We start from the raw sequence: 23,195 nt of genomic DNA on the forward strand, positions 1-23,195 counted from the left end.
TTTTTGCTTTACTTGTTTGCTTTTTTGCTTTAGCCTTTGTGTGCTTGGAAGCACTCTCTACCCGCAGCTCGGCCTGCGGCCTTCGCGTGCTTGGGAGCTTGTCAGACACGCTCCGGGCCTTCGGCCCTCCGCGTAGTTACTGTAGGGGTTGTAGGGAAGTTGGAGCTTAAACATGATCCAATAGTTAAAGTGTCTTGAGAAGCTCACGACGGGCCTGCGGCCTGCGGCCTCCGGCCCGTCGTTTCGCTTCTCTAAGACACTTTTACTATTGGGTCGTGTTTAAGCTCCAACTTCCCGGACCGCCGGCGAGCCGATCAGGGACGCTCCGGGCCTTCGGCCCTACGCGGAGCTCGGCCTTCGGCCTTCACTTATTGTTCTGCTTGGGAGCATTCTCTGCCCACAGCTCGGCCTGCGGCCTTCGCGTGCTTGGGAGCCTCTCAGACACGCTCCGGGCCTTCGGCCCTCCGCGTAGTTTCTGTGGGGGTAGTGGGGAAATTGGAGCTTAAACACGACCCAATAGTAAAAGTGTCTTGAGAAACCCTATAGTAAAAGTGTCTCTCTAAGACACTTTTACTATAGGGTCGTGTTTAAGCTCCAACTTCCCGGACCGCCGGCGAGCCGATCGGGGACGCTCCGGGCCTTCGGCCCTACGCGGAGCTCGGCCTTCGGCCGTCGCTTGATTTCGAAGCTCCGCGTCGGGCCTCCGGCCCCCCGCGACACTTTTTAGACACTTTTATTATTGTTCTGCTTGGGAGCATTCTCTGCCCGCAGCTCGGCCTGCGGCCTTCGCGTGCTTGAGAGCCTCAGACACGCTCCGGGCCTTCGGCCCTCCGCATAGTTACTGTGGGGGTTGTAGCGAAGTTGGCGCCCCTCTCAGGGACGCTCCGGGCCTTCGGCCCTACGCGGAGCTCGGCCTTCGGCCTTCGCTGGGTTTCGAACCTCCGCGTCGCTTTTTAGATACTTTTACTTATATTTTTTTGCTTGGGAGCACTGTCTGTACGCAGCTCGGACTTCGGACCGGAGCAATGACGTTCGGGCTGTGGAACACTCCCTCAGGCTGGTAGGGAAATTTGACTTTGTCTCCTCTCGCCACCGTTTTTGACTTTTCCAAATTTTTTTTTTCTCGTTTCTATTTTTGGCCCCCGTTCTTACCACGTGCCAAATTTGAACGCGCTCGGACCGAAAATAAAAAAAAAAAATTTTTCAAAGTCGGCCATTTTGAAATTTTGTAAATGCCATTCGATGGACCTCAGATAACTGTACAAAATTAGTTCAAGCACTTTTAACCTTTTCCCTACCGTTACGGAGCTATGGGGATTAAAAAAAAGACCTCCATACAAATTTCAATTGGCCTTCAAAGGGCGCCATTTTGAATTTTTCAAAATGTTCTTTTTGTATACTAATCTTAGGGTGGCTGTCCACCCGTGTGCAAAATTTCAGCGCGCGCGGACCATGTTGAAATTTTTCAAAAAAAAAAGTCGGCCATTTTGATTTTTTTTTAATGCCATTCGATGAACCTCGGGTGACTGTATGACATTTGTTTGAGCACTTTTCACTTCCTTGTACCGTTACGGAGCCATGGCGATTAAAAAAAAAAACCTCCATGCAAATTTCAATTGGCCCTCAAAGGCCGCCATTTTGAATTTTTCGAAATTTTCTTTCTGAATATAAATCTTGGGGCGACCTTCCAGCCGTGTGCCAAATCTCAGCGCGCTAGGCCCATTTTGAAATTTTTCAAAAAAAAAGTCGGCCATTTTGAATTTTTTTTAATGCAACTTTTTCTACTCGGATACCTGTATGACATTTGGTCGAGCACCCCCCGGCTATCTCTTACGGTTTAAAAGTTGCCATACAAAATAAAAGTGGCCAGTTTTCCCACACTTGTAGCATTTTTCAATTTTTTTTTATTTCATTCGAATTAAGGCCACTTGGAGATTCTATGACCAAAATTTGAGCTCTCTACGACAAACTTGAAAAATCATCAAAAAAAAAAGTCGGCCATTTTGAAAAAAAAATGGCGGCGTCAAAAACTGCCCAGGGTCCTCTATGACATTTGGTCGAACACTCCCCGGCTAACTCCAGCCGTTTGGCCAGGCCGTCCAACATTTTTTTACCCGGAACCGGTAGACCGACGGTCTGATCTATACGGGGTCGCAGGACCAAACTCTATACGACCACACCAAACACTGTCACCTGCAAAAACTCCTTCTGCCAGACGACTTGATAACCGTCCTTGTTGAGACTGAGGCGACGGTTAAAAAAACATGGTTAACACATGGTTGTGGTATGGTATTAACAGCGTTATTCATTATACACTGCAGCAAAACAAGAAGTAAAATACATGTGTAACTCGAACTTTTCCGCTCACTATAGCGAGGAAAGTGCAATACAAAAAAAAGCTCATAAAAAATAAGTCTTTATTTGTACTCAAAGTAATCATCATCAATAAGTATAGGTACCTACAGTACCTATAACATTAAAAAATATTGTAATTCAATTAAATTAAGGTAACAAATCAGTCTTTATTTGTCTATTAACATACTTATATAAAATTATTAATATAATAATTATTTGGGCGAATCACCTTTTTCTTGCTTGTTATTGTCATGGTTACGGTCCCCTGGGTCACCCTGGTTTTGAAAAAAATTATGCTATTTTAATTATGCAAACATGCATGTAGTCTATGTTTGTAGATGGCCCATTAAGAAAGGGATACATCCCTTCCTCCTTAACAACAGAAAAATGCTTGTTTGCATTGTTTAAATAGAATAATTTTGCATAAAACCAGGGTGACCCAGGGGACCATAATCATGGCAATAACAAGCAAGAAAAAGGTGATTCGCCCATTTAACAATTCAGTATTTTTTATCAGTCTATAAAATAGTAGGCTGAATACGCTGAAAATGTCCTAAGACAGACAAGACAATTTCAATTCTATATATTGAAAGTGATATGTATAACTACAATTTGATATGTTAATGGTTAGGTTTTTTTTTGGGAATATTTATGCTTGTGTTGGTAAAGTGGGTATTAACTATTATTGTTATTGCATTGTAACTTTTGTAATTAATTTTCTTTGTCAGTAGTTTCTAAGGTAAATGTAGCGGGAGCAGCAGTAATTTCAACGGGGACTTCTTCAGCATCTGATGGCCTACTTTCTAAGAGCAGTGCATCCTTTGAGGTGGATGGTTTTGTGGATCATTCATTATATGAATTTTTGATATTAATGCCGCTAACAATCCGTTTGCATATTTTGGGTCTATTCTCAATCAAGTCTTTAAGGTACCCTTCAGCTGCAGCATGGCACTTCAGAGTAGTCAGGTCTTCACCAGAGTCTGCTAATTGAGTGACCATATGGCAATCAACCAATTTTATTTGGTCCAATGGGCTGTTCAATACATTTTCCTTTGCGTTAAGCAAGAAAAAATATTTTTGTTCATGTATTGGGTTGGGTGGCCGCAGCTTTTGTTATTTTCTCAACCATTTTTGTGATGTCATGAATATTCACATGTCACAAAATTCTTTTCAATGTTCGTTTTTGTTGAAATAATAATAATGTGTCAAAATGTTTCTCAACATCCTGTGTACTTATTATGTGTGTGATTTAATTTGTCCAGCAAGCCGTTTATGCCTATGATGAGGATTAAGTACCTGAAAAATAAACAAAGAATTAGTTTATACTATAGGTATTGCATATGATTAGTTGTTTTATGAAAACTAAGATTTAACATAGTTTTGCTGCTAGGTATTTTGAGGCAGGACCATCATTTAAAAAAATCTATATCTGCGGCTGTAAAAATTATCGATTTCTTACCTTTATGTCCGGTAGCGGTTTTCTTCAGGATTGCCAATAGCTTTGGGCACTTATCTACGTGAATATCGTTTTTTTTAGTTTTAATGTAGATTTGAGCATAAAATTATGCTCCAAAGAGCTTCTTAGCGTTGGCTGACAACCGTTTCAGAGTAGATTTTGGCTCCTTTTTTATTCTTCCAGTCATTAAGATGCCCAAAAGTCTTCATGTACATAACACAGGATTTTTGCGGCAGCATCTTAATTCCGCGTTTTTGACAGCTTTCACTAGTTCCACAGGCGTACATTGGTCTTCAGCGGTAGGATCACTCATTTTTTCACAGTTTTGTAACAGAAAACTGGAAGTTGTGTATTGAAATCTGGTTGAAGAGAAATGTTTTGGTATTGAAGTAAAAAAAAATGTTGATAAGGTTGATAAGATAACATATTGATAACGCATGCGCATGTCCGACGTTGCGTTTTGAAATTGCATCAACATAACTCGTGCTTTTAGAATGATATTCCTCATCATTATAAAAAAAATGTTTCTTATGGAGTTCTTAATGTCTAATGTCTATACATCAAAAGAAGTAAATAAAACTAAATTTGATATTTTATATCATAATTTCATGCCTTTTATTTAATCATAATTAATATTGAACATTTCTAAGGCTTCCCAGAGACAGTCTTAAAAATTCATAATCTTAAAAAAAATTGTATGCAATCTGACAGTTCAAACTGACACTGACAAGACACTGACAGATCTGTCAGTGTCAATTTGCATACAATTTATTTTTAAGATTATGAATTTTTAAGACTGTCTGTGGGAAGCCTAACAGTTAAGTTACGTTTTTAAGAATCTCCCAAATCCCATTTACAGAATTTTATATTAAATGGTAATATAGACCCTACAATAGTAGAGGAAATGCCCCAAAACGGTGCAAGCCATCTCTACAGATATTTTTGCTATTTAGGTGTGCCACAGACAGTCTGAAAAATGCATAATTTAAAAAAAGATTTGTATGTAACCTGACACTGACAGATCTGTCAGTTTGAAGTGAGAGGTTGCATACAAATCTTTTTTAAGATTATGAGTTTTCCAGACTGTCTGTGGCGTGTCAGGCCGGCAACAGACAGTCTTAAATTTCATAATCTGACTTTGGATTTTGTATGTAACCTGACATCTGTCAATTAGAACTGACAGATCTGTCAGTGTCAGATTATCCAAATTCAGATTATGAAATTTAAGACTGTCTGTTGCCGGCCTTGATCTGCTGGCTGCAGTTTGACATTGACATATTCCTGTCATAATTTGATATTGACAGCTGTGAAACGATGCGATGCAGCTGCAGCTTAGAGCGTTTTCACATTATCCGATCCGATATCGGATCTAGGCAGGAAGTTAAAGTTTTTGCCTTCAAAGATGGCGTCTTTAATATACAGGAAATCGGTCCTACGTCCGACATCGGATCGGACAATGTGAAAACGTACTTACCTACAAACGAATTAATATTTGGCACTGCGCGTACCACTATTATTACTCCGCACATACTAATAATAATTAATTTGCCCGTCGGACTAGCTTACACAAGTTCAAAATTGCGTCACATTAAACCGATGACCTTGATGAGGTGCGGTCTTGTATTAGCGCAGCGCTGTAACAAATAACAAGGTTCGCGTCGGACACTCCCGAATCCCGATCGTGCGATTCCGGCTCGCATTGCTATACTCTGTCAAACAAGTCTGTCAGTAAATAAAAACAAAGAAAACTATAGGTATCCTTTTCTATAGCACCCTAAAGAAAAGGATGCATATAGTTTTCTTTGTTCTTATTTACTGTCAGAGTTTATCTAGCAATTATTAAAGTGTGAGTCACACGACCACACTGCACCCAGTGGGAGCGAGAAAGAGTTATTATTGGTTTCTCTCTTTAACTTACGTGAAAAGTTTGATAGCGATAGTTCCTTGCATTAGAAAGAGAGAACGCGATTCGGCCCTGAAATGCTGTTTGTAGGAAATGTCCTTTCTCTACTAAGTACTATTAATTATTCTGTGCAAATACTTAACGTAAAGGGTTTTTATACTTAAATAACAACATACATACAATCACGCATGTATCCCATAAAGGGGTAGGCAGAGCACATGAAACTACTAAAGCTTCAGTGCCACTCTTGTCAAATAAGGGGTTGAATGAAAACGAAACTGTGACATTGCAGTGACAGGTTGCCAGCCTCTCGCCTACGCCACAATTTAACCCATAACAAACGCTTTTTTTAAATAACAAACGCTTGAATAATAGTGCGTGAAGATAATAAAGTTTGAATTTATGAACAAATATGACAGACGCCGCGCCCTTGATCTCGCCGCGCGAAACACCGCTCGTCACATGTCGCCGACTCGCCGCCCGTTCCCGCTACTACTATACTAGCTATACCTACTCTGTGCACGACCTTATTCTGCAGGTAATAACGTTCATATTAAAACGCAATTAAGAAAAATATGAATTAAGTAATGAATCTTACATATTTGTTGTTTAATAGATTTCGTATAGTACTAAGAATATATTAACGGCAAAATTTACCATCTTTCAATTTAGTTAAGTATTTTTCCCTTCCTAAAATTATCAATATTTAAGATTTTGTATAAACGCCAAAAGTATTGGTATAAGTTTTAATAATTTATCAACACACGTAATAGTATATTCATAATAAATTGCAGGATTACGGTTAGCAATATTTTCTAGTGAAATATGCCTGAAAATGTGTAACTCACTGAATGTTCTTTATAAATGATAGTTCTGTATGAATTATTTATAAAAATAAGACGTTTTTATATGAAATGCAGGTGTCACAACATAATACAAGCACTTTTTCCGGATTACATTTAATACTTTAGTTATAAAATCAAAAATTAATCAAATTTCGTTTTTTTTTTTTTTTTTTTTAATTGAATCAGAACCCTAATCTGATTAATAATTTGTATTTTAACTATCACTAATGATACTTTATACGACACAAAAAGAAAATTACGGTTAGCGAATTATGTCCAGGTCAAGCTATTTTTATTGGTCTAAAAATCTATAGGGTTGTGCAAACACCCATTATATATATTTGTGTACCAATTATCTGTGGATCCTAAATGAACGTTTGTGGTATTAATAGCACTAACCGGAATACGAGATAAGGCATCAGGGATGACATTATCAACCCCACGGCGGTGTTTAATAACAAAATCAAACCCAGATAAACGTACACCCCAGCGAGCCAAACGACCGGTTGGGTTACTTATGGACAAAAACCACTTGAGGGCGCTGTGATCCGTGTATACGGTGAAAGTCTTACCATTTTCTATATAGCAACGCCAATACTCTAATGCTGTCACGACGGCAAGCGCCTCACGTTCTGTGATGCTATAGTTCTTCTCCGCTGGTGACAAGCTCTTTGACATATACGCGATCGGGTGTTCCTTTCCATCGATGGTCTGTGTAAGCATACCCCCTATCCCGTAATTGCTAGCATCGGTATGAACCTCGAATGGTTTCGAATAATCGGGACAACAAAGAACCGGAGAAGAAACGAGACATTCTTTGAGTTCCCTGAACGCAGACTCAGCCTCCGCAGTCCACTTAAATGGAGGAGAGCCCTTCCTAGTGGAAGTCAACTTATTCAAGGGCCCAGCTATGGTACTAAACCCAGGAACAAAACGTCGGTACCAAGTAGCTGTTCCAAGGAACCTCTTGAGATCCTTACTGCAAGTAGGCGTCGGGAAATTTAAAATGGCCTCGACCTTGGCGGGATCTGTATGCAAACCCGAACCATCGACTACGTAACCAAGGTATTTGAGCTGGCTTCTAAAGAAACAGCACTTATCGAGATTAACAGTCAGGTTGGCCTGCTTTAATTTATCCAAGACTTTCAAGAGTAAGGAAACATGGCTGTTAAAATCTTGCGAGACGATTATAATGTCGTCGAGATACGCGAAAACCTTGGGCCCAAACTCGGAAAACAACATGTCTACCAACCTCTGCTGAGTCGCCGGAGCGTTGGTTAAACCAAAAGGAGTCCGTTTAAAGTGGAAAGTGCCCCTGCCAGGAACGTAAAATGCCGTCTTGTTCCTATCTTCCTCAGCTATTTTAATCTGCCAGAAGGCCTTGGACAAGTCGATGCTGGAAAGGTAGTGAGCATCTCTAAGGTTGTCCAAAATCTCGGCGATATAGGGTATATTGTACGCATCACGCTTTGTTACCGAATTCAGCTTACGGCTGTCTAAACAAAAACGAGGCTTACCATCCTTTTTATTAACAATTAAGACCGGTGACGACCATGCGCTCTCGCAGGGCTCGATTACGTCAAGAGAAAGCATCTCGTCTACCTGTTCCACCAATATACGCTGCTTCTCAGGAGAAAGACGGTAATATCGTTGCCTAACGGGACCCGAGTCCCCGGTATCTATTCGATGTGTAATTACGTCCGTGACGCCGAGACCCTTACGTTGGAATGAAATATCCTCAAACTGCCTAACTACGTCATCGGCCACCTGCTTTTGGGAATCGTCCAACCTATCATAGCCCTGAATAAAAGAACTCTGCTCCGATGGAGTAATAGAAAAATCAGTCTTGGACTCGTCCAAAACAATGCTGCTAAGGTATTTAGGCAAAATCTCAAAAGCACGCCAGAAATCGCCCCCTAAGATGAGATTGTTCTGAACACTCGGTACGACATAAGCCTTTAGAATGTGAAACTTATTTTCAAAATGCACCGGAATCATTATATACCCCTCGCTGCGCAAAAGGTGACCACCCGCTGTAGTGACAGGACTGATTGGTTCCTGCAAAATCCTCAACCCGCTGTCAACCAACAGCTTATGAGCCCCGTTGCCTAAAATCGTCATCGCAGCGCCGGAATCCAATAATCCAGAAATAGTTACGTCGTTAATCCGAACCTGAACGTACGGTCTACTATCATCCCCCTCAAATTTATCTCTCAGAATTGCGTCAACCCTGTACGCTTTAAAAAATAATTTGACTGTACGTAGCCAATCCTGCCAGTCATCCTTATCAAAATTGGCTATGTTAGTATTCTTGACACAATTCTGAGCTACTAGTTTTTTTGAGAAGGCTTCCTATTCTTGTTACAATTCGGACAGTCGGGAGCCTTGACATTGTCACGACCACAACCAAAACATACAATCTTGTCCTTGCTTGCCGTGCACTGTCTCAGGGAGTGTGTGTCTACCCGACATCTAACACAAAAATGTGTCTTAGATGTAGAAGGAGCAATAGCGTCCACATAGTTAGGTTTGCCTTTAGAATTAGCACTACTAGGATTACCATTATGAGTAAAAGTCCTACTGTCCTGTTGGTTTTGGGAAAACCTGTTGTAGCCAAACTTACTATTAGCATAGCCCGAGTTGTTGCTAAAATTCGTTTTAGGTTTAGTCGAACCACCAGAATATGCAAACTCCGGAGCCAGTGTATCCGCATTTGCCCTTGGAGGTTCCTTGAAGTGAGAGAGACGCGACTGTATACTCTCATAATTACGGCAAAGCGCCTTTAACTGCTCAATAGACTTGATCTCTGCAACCGAAGATAAGGTGCTCGTATAACAAGGACGGATATTATGGAGTAAAATCTCAAGCCTCTCCTCCTCAGGCAGGGGTCTTGTCAAACGAGAAAACAGACCTGACATAACCGACAAGTAAATTATTATGTTTTCAGTCTCCCCCTGCGTACGTGATTTTATTTCATTAGTCAGCCTATAATCGTAATCGGCCTGACCAAAATCCTGCTTTAAGAGAACTACGAGATCATCCCAATTCGCAACCTGACCCTTGACGCTACGGAACCAATGAAGCGCGCCGCCTGTAAATATCTCAGTACCATTATGAAGAACCTTACTACTCGAGATATTCTTCGCGAGGCAGAACTCAGACACGCGTTCAATGAACGCCCGCACACAGGACGTGCCGTCATACTTCAATTTAGATAATTTGTTGGCTTCGCTACCCTCGCACGTGACCGTGACGCTAACCGGAGATGAAGAAGTAGACAAAACAGTAGGCGCATCGGTACTACTCGAAAATAACGGATCCAAAATGTTGGCCTCTTTAAGAGAGTTAAGCCGGTCCGAGCAATTTTTGTACAAAACTACGCACTGATCATAAGCATCCTTCTGATCTTTGTTGTCGCAAGCGATACGGTTCAACCGATGATATAAATGGTGCACTAAATTTTGTGCACGAAGCAACGTACTTTTAATTAGTGGTTTGGAGTCCAAAAAAGAATTTATTTTTACTAATACGTCCGCAACGCCATCTATGTCGTCTTGCAAATCAAAAGGACTGACAAGAATATCCTCGGAGGGAAAAAACGGACCACACTTTGCAATTTGTTTACGTAATTCCTGAACCGTGGAACCAGGGGTCTCACCCCGTATCGCTACCTCGTACTCAAGCTCAGATTTCTGAAGGGACATGAATTTTATTGGATAAGCCATGGTATCCTATTTTTTAATAAACCGTTTGAAATAAAATAATGAAATTGGATAAATGTTGAACACAAACACAAAAATTACTCCGTCTGTTACAAAATGAAATAAAAAACTACGAACGTTCTTGGTTGTTATTTCCCTTAGTTGAAAAGAATTAAAGGAAAGCAGATAGAAAGAAAGAAAATAGAACAACACAAAAATAAAAACAGAAAAAGCGTTTAAATGCAACTAATGCATACAGAGCGAAAAACAAATTAAAAAAACAATAACAAGTTATGCAGTACACTTAATATGGCCGACTGTAGTAACAAATTTAAGAACAAGTTTAAACAATTTACTAAAATGCAACCAAAAAAGTAACAATAAAAAAAATTACCAGAAATGCGGCTGACTATACCACAGAAGTATTGAAAAAAAAATAAACGTTAATAAAATTCACTCCGTACACAGTAGTTGCGGCAACCAAAAAATAAAACAAAAAGGAAAGAAACGTTTCACAATAAAAACAAAAAAAAAAAAAAAACACCACACAACACACAAACCGCAGTTACCCACTCAGAGCAAAATCAGATCCTACGAAAAAACCACGATATGGGCGCCAGTGCTACGGTTGACGGCGAGATGGAATAAAACAAACGAGTTAAAATAAAGAACTGGTTTATTCTCGCCGTAACTCCGCGTGAGCACACGAACAAAGGTCGTTAGGTGTGGGTTCGTAAGGCCGATACTGATTTTGCTCCGAGGTCAGGTCCACCACGCAAGTACTCCCCTGAAGCTGCTGGTGTCGTTGCGGGCTGAAGACGGAACGCGCCGAGGGACGTCAGCCGCTCTGCTCCGGATCTGCCGGAACTTGTGTAGAGGTTCCGGAACCGTCGTAACCCGGCCTGGGCTGTAGTTCCAGCCGTAATATGGCTCCCCAATTGGGGATTTAAACACTAAATACAAACGTTACTTGGTACTAAACGAGCACTAAGACGTATTAGGAATTAAATAAATTTAAAATCACGCCGGCTACATGTATAGTCGCGAGCTTTGAGCAAAGCGAACGTGCGCCGGCGCCGATGTCTCAATCTGTCTCCTCGAGCTGTGAAGCCGCGCGGGAGCGGTGGAGTAAGGCGCGGGGCGGGGAGCGCCACCGGCCGGTTTTACAACGAAGGAATGTCGCGCAAGGTAAAGTGCGCAATGCATAGGTCAGGATCAGGATGCAATTATAACTTAAATATTACGATTTGAATGTATCGCTTTTAATTATTCGTATCTAGTATAAGCAGGTAAGTGTTTCTTATGAATTAATTACGTTTATATTGGAATGTAAGTTAGCTATGAATCAATAAAACTTCTTAATATATATATGTAACCTAGGTTACGTAACGTATTTACGTTACAGTATCTTCGAAGTATTAGTTCATAAGAGGTTCGTTGAGCCGACGCAATTCAAAACGGCCCTGAATTTGATAACAATGTGCAATTCTGAAGTACACTATATTCTGTCCCGAGTGTTAATGTAATATTAAACTGTAAAATTATCGAAGATCGCTCGACATGTTTCTCTCCGTAACGAGGAGCATTTTCATTGAGCTCGCACGATACTGAGGGTGTCCCCCGATTTTAAATGTTTCATCAGTTTTGTTAGTAAAGTACTAATGTCTCTTAACTTAACGTAGTTTCTAGATCAACAACTTCTTCAGAAAGTACACTTATACTGGTCAGTGGTCAGAAACTTCAATGCATAGTTACCGAAGCGTTTAGAACAGCACTGCCTGCCTCCGACGAACTTGGACGGTGAACCTGTTCGTTAAATACCCATATCAGACGCGATAAAGTTTGGATCTTCGTTAGTTTGTGTTAAATACGTCGTAAACGGTGTATGTGCTTGAGAAATTATCGTTAAAATGAAGAAACGTTTAAAACGTTAAAGTGGAACTTACTATAGTTTGATGTCGGAACAAAATTTAAATTTTGAAAATAACCCCGACATGGACCGATTTCCATCAAACACTTTCGATTAACTGCATGAGCTTTCAAACAAAAAAAAAACGAAATCTAAATCGGTTCATCCGTTTGAAAGCTACGACGCCACAGACAGACACGTCAAACTTATAACACCCCGTCGTTTTCGCGTCGGGGGTTAAAAAGGGAGTTTTTGTCAATTCATCTGTTGCACCTTCGTTACTCCAACGATGGTAAAGGCATTGCCAGCCTCGGACAAAATTTGACAGCAAACCTGTTGGGAAAGTACCTTGAGGACGGTCAAGTTTGGATCGGTGATAGTTTGTGTTAAATACGACGTAAATAGTATCTGTGCTCTTAAAAACCGGCCAAGAGCGTGTCGGGCCACGCTCAGTGTAGGGTTCCGTAGTTTTCCGTATTTTTCTCAAAAACTACTGAACCTATCAAGTTCAAAACAATTTTCCTAGAAAGTCTTTATAAAGTTCTACATTTGTGATTTTTTTCATATTTTTTAAACATATGGTTCAAAAGTTAGAGGGGGGGGACGCACTTTTTTTTCCTTTAGGAGCGATTATTTCCGAAAATATTAATATTATCAAAAAACTATCTTAGAAAACCCTTATTCATTTTTAAATACCTATCCAACAATATATCACACGTTGGGGTAAGAATGAAAAAAAATATCAGCCCCCACTTTACATGTAGGGGGGGTACCCTAATAAAACATTTTTTTTCATCTTTTATTTTTGCACTTTGCTGGCGTGATTGATATACATATTGGTACCAAATTTCAGGTTTCTAGTGGTAACGGTTACTGAGATTATCCGCGGACGGACGGACGGACGGACAGACAGACATGGCGAAACTATAAGGGTTCCTAGTTGACTACGGAACCCTAAAAAGCTTTGAAACAAGTATCAAATATGGTTACGTCTATCAAATATTTTAATGTGAATACTACGACACTGTATGTGTTTGATTGCTGACTCGAGGTTGCCCAACCTGACTGTTATTGAAATATTAATATAATTGAATAGAAATTGACCCATCGCACTGTCATTAATTAGTATCTGAATTACAAAAGATGGATAATATATTATTGCTCAACGCACACAAATATGACAAAAATAATGATCGCTACATCTGCACGGGAAGCATGGTCGCGCGATAGACGATAAAATAGCAGGCCGTCCCTATCGCACTATTTGTAAGTGAGATAGGGACGGCCTGCTATTTTATCGTCTATCGCGCGACCATGCTTCCCGTGCTGTTCATGTGAGCAATAGCGTGTTATGCTTGTATGTATTATTTATATTTTTATTACACGTTCAGTGGTCACCTTATTATCAATCCTCACTCTGATAAGTCTGTTATTTCCCTCATCCCAAACACAAACGGTTTTTTAATACCACGTCGGTAGCAAACAAGCCTATGGACGCCTGTAACTCAAGGAATGTCACATGCGCGTTGCCGACCTATTAGATACTTGTACACTCCTTTTTGCTGTGTACTTATTTCTAAGAAGGGTTTGGGATGCCGACGACTCAAAGGCCAATAGAATGAACAAATCAGTTCCGTAGGTCCCTCCGTCGTCAGCAAACCGCACCCTCCTTGAGCTCTGGCAGCCTTACTTACGGCAGGAATGTGAGGCAACACTATGAGTGGGGTCTAGTGCTATTTGGCTGCGGTGGCGGAGGCGAAGGCGGAGGTACCTACTACCTACTTCCCCAGTTGGGCTCTGCTTCCACCCCAAAACAAAAGACAAATCGAAACAAACGGTTCGCTTCCCCAGTAATCCATGAACAATAAAACGTACGGTTACTCAACAGTTACAAAGCTCGGCTTAATATTCAGAGCCTACCTTTCAGCTTTCACTCCATTTCTTTAGGCCTTAATTACTTTCTAATCTTCTGACTTGTGGAGAATACAAGAATTAGTAATTTTCAAGCTTAAAGACTTTTAAATTTGTTCGGTTGATGGTCATTGTGGGGCCTTGAATGAAGTCTTTACAGTTTGGCATTCATTTGGTTTCGCGTTTTGAATTGTAAATCTTTTCAAATTAATTTCTACTAAATGGTAGAGTGAGATTTATTTTTATTTAAAAGAAAGACAGAACTACGATTATGAGACAATTTGGGTATATTTCAATTCTAGATTGGTAGCTATTTTGAAAATTTCCAGTTTAGGCATTGATAGCCTCAATAAGGTTTTTTGCGATCCTCAATAGGAGTAAACAAACGGAAGGAAGCAAACAGATTGACTGTTTGTGTTTGTCTAAGATCAGTTGCCTTTGCCGGTTATCAGCCGAAAAAGAAAAAATGGCTCTCTTTAACTTTATTGACTAATTTGCTCACAAACCTCGTAAATAATTTAGCATTCTAAGAAGCTCATTTTAAATAGTGCATCAAAAAATCACATACTTATTGCAGGACTTGTTGACATTTTTTAAATTATATAATACTAGCTTTTGCCTGCGGCTTCGCTCGCGTCAGAAAGAGACAAAAAGTAGCCTATGTCACTCTCTATCCCTTCAACTATCTCCACTTAAAAACTCACGTCAATTCGTCGCTCCGTTTTGCCGTGAAAGACGGACAAACAAACAGACACAGACACTTTCCCATTTATAATATTAGTATGGATAATTATACGCCAAGTGAACTTACTGTCATAGAATATCCTATCCTATGTAAAGCTATCTGAGTCCGATTGTAAACAAAAATGTTAGAAACATTACTAACTTACAACATAATTAAAATTCCTCCTCCCATTTTATTTCATGAAAATATTACTTATCATACCATATCCCCCTATTCCGTTCCTCCAGCGATCTAAAACAAACAAAGCAAACCAAGTTAGAACGGAATCAAAGCAACAGCAGCCAACAAACAAATAAACAAACTAATGAACGTTGCTCGCTGAGGTGGAAGCTAGGGCTGGGGTAGGCTTTCGGCTTATTACCTGCCTATTCTATTTCTGTCAAACTAAAGAGATTATAACTCCGTAAAATACAAATAAAGTACGAAAAACATACCCGGAGCCATAAAGAAAAAATTTACTCGTGTAGATGGCGCCACACCTTTAGTTGATGCTCGGCTGGATGGTGCATGGTATGATAAAAACCGGCCAAGAGCGTGTCGGGCCACGCTCAGTGTAGGGTTCCGTAGTTTTCCGTATTTTTCTCAAAAATTACTGAACCTATCAAGTTCAAAACAATTTTCCTAGAAAGTCTTTATAAAGTTCTACTTTTGTGATTTTTTCCATATTTTTTAAACATATGGTTCAAAAGTTAGAGGGGGGGGGACGCACTTTTTTTTCCTTTAGGAGCGATTATTTCCGAAAATATTAATATTATCAAAAAACGGTCTTAGTAAACCCTTATTCATTTTTAAATACCTATCCAACGATATATCACACGTTGGGGTTGGAATGAAAAAAAATATCAGCCCCCACTTTACTTGTAGGGGGGGTACCCTAATAAAACATTTTTTTCCATTTTTTATTTTTGCACTTTGTTGGCGTGATTGATATACATATTGGTACCAAATTTCAGCTTTCTAGTGCTAACGGTTACTGAGATTATCCGCGGACGGACGGACGGACGGACGGACGGACGGACGGACGGACAGACAGACATGGCGAAACTATAAGGGTTCCTAGTTGACTACGGAACCCTAAAAATTATCTACCTCTATATCCATTTTCTTCAATGGTCAACTAAGTTCTTATTTCTTTTTGCCTCAAGTCATTGCAGATCGTTACTTTATGCACCAAGGCTCACAATTTCGCTTTTCGTCTCGACCTGGCATATAATGAACCACTTCTCGCACTAGTGCGTAAAAAAAACACCATCTGTACTAAAATAGTACATTAAGATACAAGTGCGTAAAAAAGGAAGTTCGAAACGAGTGGCGATAAATTAAAACACGACCGAAGGGAGTGTTATAAATCGACACGAGTTACGAATTGCGCGATTTTCGGCCTTCTTATAATAATATCAGGCGGGCCGTATGCTTGTTTGCCACCGACGTAGTATAAAAAAAATATAGATGACATTAAAGAAGACGCCTGTGTTGTTTCGTATTGCCATCCCATCAAAGGTTAGATTCGTCAAATTCGCGCGCCATGGAAAATTGTAATATGTAAGATCAGCAACCTTCAGCACACCACCAACGGCACCAACCAACAGGCCTTCTTTACAATGCCCACACAACTAAAACTCATAAAACATTATTAAAATATCGCGGAATACGAGAGCATTATTGTTCATTTATACCTTTAAATATTACTAATTTCATTAGCCGAAAACTGACAGCCCTAGTCTGAGCTTAGTAGCGCCAGGTACGATAGCTTTTGTTTTGCTCCTCTATTGATGCTTCGTTCAGCGCTGAATGGACGATGGTATCTAGCTTTAGTGTTCCTGTTGCTTATTGAACAATGCTATTGGAACAGAGGCCATCATAGCTTTTTAAATGATAATTAAGAGGTATATTTTTCTCGTCTCTCATTCTACTGTAGGTGAAATAGCCGAAAGGTACCAGCTCTAGTCAGAGCCTAGTCTCACCAGGTACGATAGCCTTTGTTTTGCTCCACTATTGATGTATTGTTCAGCGCTGAATGGACGATGGTATCTAGCTTCAGCATTCCTGTTGCTTATTGAACAATGCTATTGGAACAGAGGCCATCATATCTTTTTAAATGATAATTAAGAGGTATATTTTTCTCGTCTCTCATTCTACTGTAGGTGAAATAGCCGAAAGGTACCAGCTCTAGTCAGAGCCTAGTCCCACCAGGTACCATAGCCTTTGTTTTCGTCGTTCAGCGCTGAATGGACGATGGTATCTAGCTTTAGCGTTCCTGTTGCTTATTGAACAATGCTATTATTTTTATTTTTATTTATTTTTATTTTTATTCATAATAATTAACACAGCATTACAGATAAACCAAAGCACTGTGAAAATACATATATGATCCCTATACATACATAACGGGAAAAAGTTGACATACAATAAACACTAATAAGGCACAGAAGAAGGACGAACATCCATCATCTCGCTGAACCTCAGACATTCATCACGTACAACCATCCATCTACTAGCAAACACATTACATTCAGGCGCTGATGCGAGGAGTAAATTCAAGCTGTGTAATGCTCGAACAAAAGGAGAGTTCCTTCTCGACACTGTTCGGGAACTTGGCACTGACAGAAGACAGCGGTTTCGAGGCCGAAACTCAAATTTAGACGGTATCGGGACAAGCAGCCGTACTACTTGTGGTGTCAATTCGACAAAGTCAGAGTCACCGCGTAGGATGGTACAAATTGCAGTGAGAAGTGCCGAACTGCGTCTTACCTCGAGTGAGTTATACCCAGCATTCCTAACAAAAATTTGGTGGGATAGAGAAATGGGTAATACCCGTACAATTTTCTGTATAGGAAGCGCAAGAAAACTTTCTGCACTTTTTCAAGTTGCAAGACATATGTTGTCTCGTAGGGACTCCAAACGACAGAGGCCGTCTCAAGTTTACTTATTGGAACAGAGGCCATCATAGCTTTTTAAATGATAATTAAGAACCATACTTTTGTCGTCTCTCATTCTTTTGTAGGTTAAATAGCCGAAAGGTACCAGCTCTAGTCAGAGTCTAGTAGCGCCAGGTACGATCGCTTTTGTTTCGCTCCTCTATAGATGCTTCGTTCAGCGCTGAATGGACGATGGTATCTAGCTTTAGCGTTCCTGTTGAACAATGGTATTTGTGAATCAGAGGCCATCATAGCTTTTTAAATGATAATTAAGAGCCATATTTTTCTCGTCTCTCATTCTACTGTAGGTTAAATAGTACCAGCTCTAGTCAGAGCCTAGTAGCGCCATATAGGAATAGAAATAAGCCAGGATATAAATAATCCAATTGATAGTGACAGGGTCCACCAAGTCTACCACTAACTACAATATACTACTTTCTTGAGAAACAGCCTTCAAAGCATGTACAACGCCCTCTATGAGCCAATCGAAACAACAGTCAACTGTTGCTCCCTTGAGTCAACAGGAGCGTACATCCACCGCCTATTCTTGTTTGTCCCATTGTTCACTCGATTGGATGCTTACTTTAGTTTCTATTGATATGTTGATTTAAAAAAAAATCTAACAACACCATTCAGAAAACCACATAATAACTGTTGCAAACGTTTGGCTTACATCAACTAACCTATCTGTGCACCTTAACAATATATCGTAATGTCCATAATTTTCTTATTTTCTGTTATTTTCAGTAACAAGGTTGTAACAGCGTCCTCTATCAGCCAATTGAAACAACAGTCAACTGTTGCTCCCTTCCGCGCGAGTCCACATGAGCGCACACACACCGCCTATTGTTGTTTGTCCCATTGTTCACTCGATTGGATGCTTACTTTAGTTTCTATTGATTTGTGGCGGGATGGGAATGTGAATATCCATGCATTTGAAGTGAGCCATTTGTAAAAACTGGCTGTACAAGCGTGGTCGTTAAGTACCTATGCAAAAACAGTAGATTATGTGTTACAAGGGAACAAATTTACATATTTGCAGCTGGAGCTTAAATTGAATCTTGAATATAATAATATAATAGAATCCTGAGCTTAGTGAGGGATTCAAGTGTTCACGCCCAAGTTATAAACGATTGACTTTTCAAGCTTATCGATGACTTCAATTGTTTTCGTTACAAACTATGACAATATTCTCGTTACAAACAATATAAGTATACCTATAAGAAATCGCATTGAAATTCCGCATGGCCGTCCGAACATATGCGTCTTAAACTTTTCTAATATAAAGCAAACTAGTGCTTTCGCGCCAGAGCTCCGTCTTAAAATGCATCTGAGACAAAGTAGACACAATCTAGACGTATAGGCCAATTTGAACTTACACTGATATCTTTAGGGCATCTAAAGGATTTTATTCAGATGTTGTCGTGCGGCTCGCTTGCGCTCACCTGAAGTTGTAGTGGCACGAACAAGATGCATGAACATAATCTGGGATATCGTTCTGATGTCGGTGTTTAAATTGGCCTGGCAATAGAGACGTATTCGCAAACATGTAACATATCTAACTAAACAGATTTAAACTTGCAAATCTAAAACAACGGGAGAATATATTACCTTGTTTCTATTTAAAACTTAAAGTACGTTTTAACTTAATGTGTTTTGGCTTAATCTAAAAATATATTTAAAAAAAATCGTTTAACATTCTTCTTGTCTATCTTTATTTCGGTCGTGTTTCTCTATTTCCTTTACCACTTCTATTACAAAAATCACTTAAATATCGACTCAGTTCCAGTAGACAACGAAAAATAAAAACTTGGCACTGTAGCCCAACAACTACAACTCAAATCATCAATCAGTCTTGACATATCCGGATCAAAATAGCCTGAAATATGTGATGCCTACATTATGAGCATTTTTTTAAATAAATATATAACTGAATAGATGTCTTAAAAGCAAGGAATAAGTAAATAAAAGGAAATTTAGAAGCCATATTATAATTTCAGTACACAATATCGCAAAGGATCCCTGTTTCCCAAGAAAATAATATTTATAATACTATTACTGGCACAATACGCAGAATGTAAGAAATATTACGAGTCGAGAATAAACGAGTTTTGTATTACTGTAACATAATCATACATGCTTCAGCTTCACATTTATTTCTCGAGTCTAATGGAAATACACATTTCTCATTGAACATAATATTTTGAAGGATTTATTATTTAGGTATCGGTATTATATAGAGGTTTTTTTCTAAATGGATAAAATATTACATAAATATGTACTTAAATAAATTGGCTTTTAGTAAAATAATTCCCGCTTTCATTTAAATAGTATCTTATCTTATCAAAACAAACTCAATATATCCGAATACCTAATTAATTTCAGATAAAGAACTCTGCGGCCGTATTCGATTCTAATATCTTTTAATTATATTAAAGTAATTCAATCCGATCTGCGATGTAACTTTTTTCGGCATAAGGTGGATGTACCACTGCTCGATAGGTTAAGGGAAAATATTTATGTGCTTCGTGATATTACGATAATTTACCCATCTATACAAAACATATCCATCTTTTTTGGGAGATGTGACCTTTAACTTTGTTAAATGCAATTAGTTTCATACAGTGATAATATAAAAAAATCTCAAAATTAAATAAAACGTAAGTCAATACGCTTGTCCGAATAACTGACAGGTGCTTTTGCTGGCAGTCCTAATAGATGACATCTAAGTATGATTCAGGAAAAACAGTAAAAAACAAGTGTTTTGGGTTAAAATTTACTACAAAATTAAATAATTTAATAAAAAAAAACGTATTCTGTTGATAACATTTACTTTTTACGTGTTATATTTATGTAATAAAATAGAATAAGTCGGCTCCGCATTTTGAGCAAAATAAATTATGTAATGAACTAAAATAGGGATTCCCCCAAAATAAAAAATGTATTCCACAGATTCTGCAATACTTTGCCTTTTTTTCAGTAAAGTTAATGTGACTTACAGAAAAATATGCTGATAATATGAAACTGTAAACGATTCGTTTTGGCTACTTTAATCGTGATATCCTGAAAAAACGGCTCGACAAACATTGGTACTTGGAAAATAACGTAACAGTCCCAATAAATGCCAGCCGTGTCGAGTTTTAGACTTGCGACGGTTTTCAGTCCTAATAAATGACACGCTTGTTTATCACAGTAACAATGAACGAAATCGACATTTAATTACTTAAATATCTTCCCGCACATTCTAGCAACAACACAATTATAGAATATGTTCACAACTTACCGTGAAAGTATTTTAAATAAGTCAGCAAATACGAGCAAAGCTTAACCAAATCGCTAACAAAATTGAGAGATTGATTGCTCATGACAATGTCATCACATATATTATTCATTAATTGAAAAAAGTTTCTATATTTTATAATATGGCGTATGAAATGTGAAGGCTACAAACATTTCTCATCTAATAAATCTAATTGCGATGAATGTAACGGTAATCTTATCTTATTAATCGCTATTTAAACCATGGGTGACGAGTACTAGTACCGCGTCGAGCACTAGTACATCCACCTTAAATTGGATGGAAAGACTCCGAGCTAAAAATGAAAAATGAAAATATTTATTGTAGATAAGTAAGTATAAAACTAAACCTAAGTATTACATTTGTACGGACTACAGTCTACGAGTATATGTTAATATCTAACTTATCCCAAAGTGAAATGCAACCAATGGTTTCATTGGTCTCCGCACTAGGCCAAGCCTGTATCGCGGAGGCCAGTACTATAAGGTGGTACAGATAAAATAGGGTTGGTCGGTTGGTCGGAGCTATGCGACTGCGGCACCGAAGACCATGGAGCAAATCATACAGTGGTGCCCATCTCGCGCATACTCGGGTAGCCGGAATGATCTACTGGACTACTGGACTTGACACCCAATGCTGTGCAGTGGTCGCAAATTTGGATGTAGGCTTGTAATCTTTTATTTTGCCTATTTGTATAAATATATTTAATCCGATCTGAAAACCCAAAAATTACTCGAAACGAAACTTCTCGCTGAAAGCGATGTAGTAATTAACGTGAGTACATCCATATATTTCAACAGTATACACCAGTGGTTCTCAAACTTATTTTCCCATGGAACCCTTTTGGAAAGCAAAATATCTGACGGAACCCTTAAATTAAATAAATCTTTATTTTAATAAGTCTTAAACATAATAGTAAAATCTAATCATTACATTCTAATGTGAGGTATTACATGAAACTGTTTTTATTTTTACAATTGGGGAATCTTTGGTTTTATGGAAGAGAGTTGAAGTCGCACATCAGACAACCAAAATTCACACGGGACCCCCAGAGAGGTTTCGCGGAGCACACTTTGAGAATGGCTGGTATACACCATATCATAATACAGCTGCTGAGCCAACATGCTTGATTATCTAAGAGGTGTGTAGCAAGTTTAAAGTTGGCCATCGATCACAGCGCACCCGGAGCATTAGTCTTCATTGTAGCGTGAGATGTGAAGGACACGCCGACTTTTATAGATGGCTGCAAAACGGTCTCTGCGATACATTGTAGCTTTAAATATCGTCACTACTTTTAAAAAAACTTGTATCTTCGTCTGTCAATGAAAAGAAAATGCAGTAAGTATATGGAATGCATATAGACTTACAGCGTTTTTACTTTGAGGAGCAGCGTGAGATACGAGATTTTTTCAAAGTAGTGACGATATGTTAACATTAATAGTAGTACATTACGATACAAAGTGCAGAAAAGAGGAAGTTCGAAACGAGTGGCGATAAATTAAAACACGCTGAGGGAGTGTTTTAAATCGACACGAATTACGAATTTCCTTTTCGCACGTGTATCGTACGCCGTTTTTCAGTACAGGGTGCGTAGCCGAATGGCACAAACGCTCACGAAACGAAACGCTATTAGTAGATATCTATCCCTATCGCTCTTGCGTATTGGCGCGACAGAGCCGGACTACGTTTCGTTTTCGTTTGGCGTCGGAGAAATGCCATTCGGCTACGGGGCCAGGTGGCCCTCCGAAGTTTCGATCTGACAAGAAATTAACCACTTCTCGCACTAGTGCGTAAAAAAGCATGCACTAGTGTTTAATATCGCCTTTGGTTGTGTTTTAATATCGCCACTCGTTTCGAACTTCCTTTTTTACGCACTTGCATCGTAATGTACTAAATGAACACGACTTACGAATTTCCTTTTCGCACGTGTATCGTACAAGAAGGCCCACTCAAATATTTCACTCAAAATCATTTCGTTTAGTGATGTTTTTCTGTCTGAGACGTCTGTTGATATGTTGATCAATTTCCTACCGTCGGATAAGACGACAGTGCGATATTTCGCTAATTGGCTAATGGGCAGCAAATATTGAAATGTCAGCCACACACTTAAATTAAAAAAATACATCGCAAGTAAGTTAAGGGTATTTTTATCTT

The 23,195-nt window shown here is 39.2% G+C and overlaps 1 protein-coding gene across 1 annotated transcript in view; it reads left to right on the plus strand.

The window, feature by feature from the left end:
* Window positions 1–23,195, plus strand: part of LOC125229598 (syntaxin-binding protein 5-like) — a 525,297-nt gene that overhangs the window by 339,071 nt on the left and 163,031 nt on the right. The gene's annotated exons all lie outside the window — the stretch shown is intronic.

The sequence above is a fragment of the Leguminivora glycinivorella genome, chromosome 9 (genome assembly GCF_023078275.1).
Source record: "Leguminivora glycinivorella isolate SPB_JAAS2020 chromosome 9, LegGlyc_1.1, whole genome shotgun sequence".
Classification (NCBI taxonomy): domain Eukaryota; kingdom Metazoa; phylum Arthropoda; class Insecta; order Lepidoptera; family Tortricidae; genus Leguminivora; species Leguminivora glycinivorella.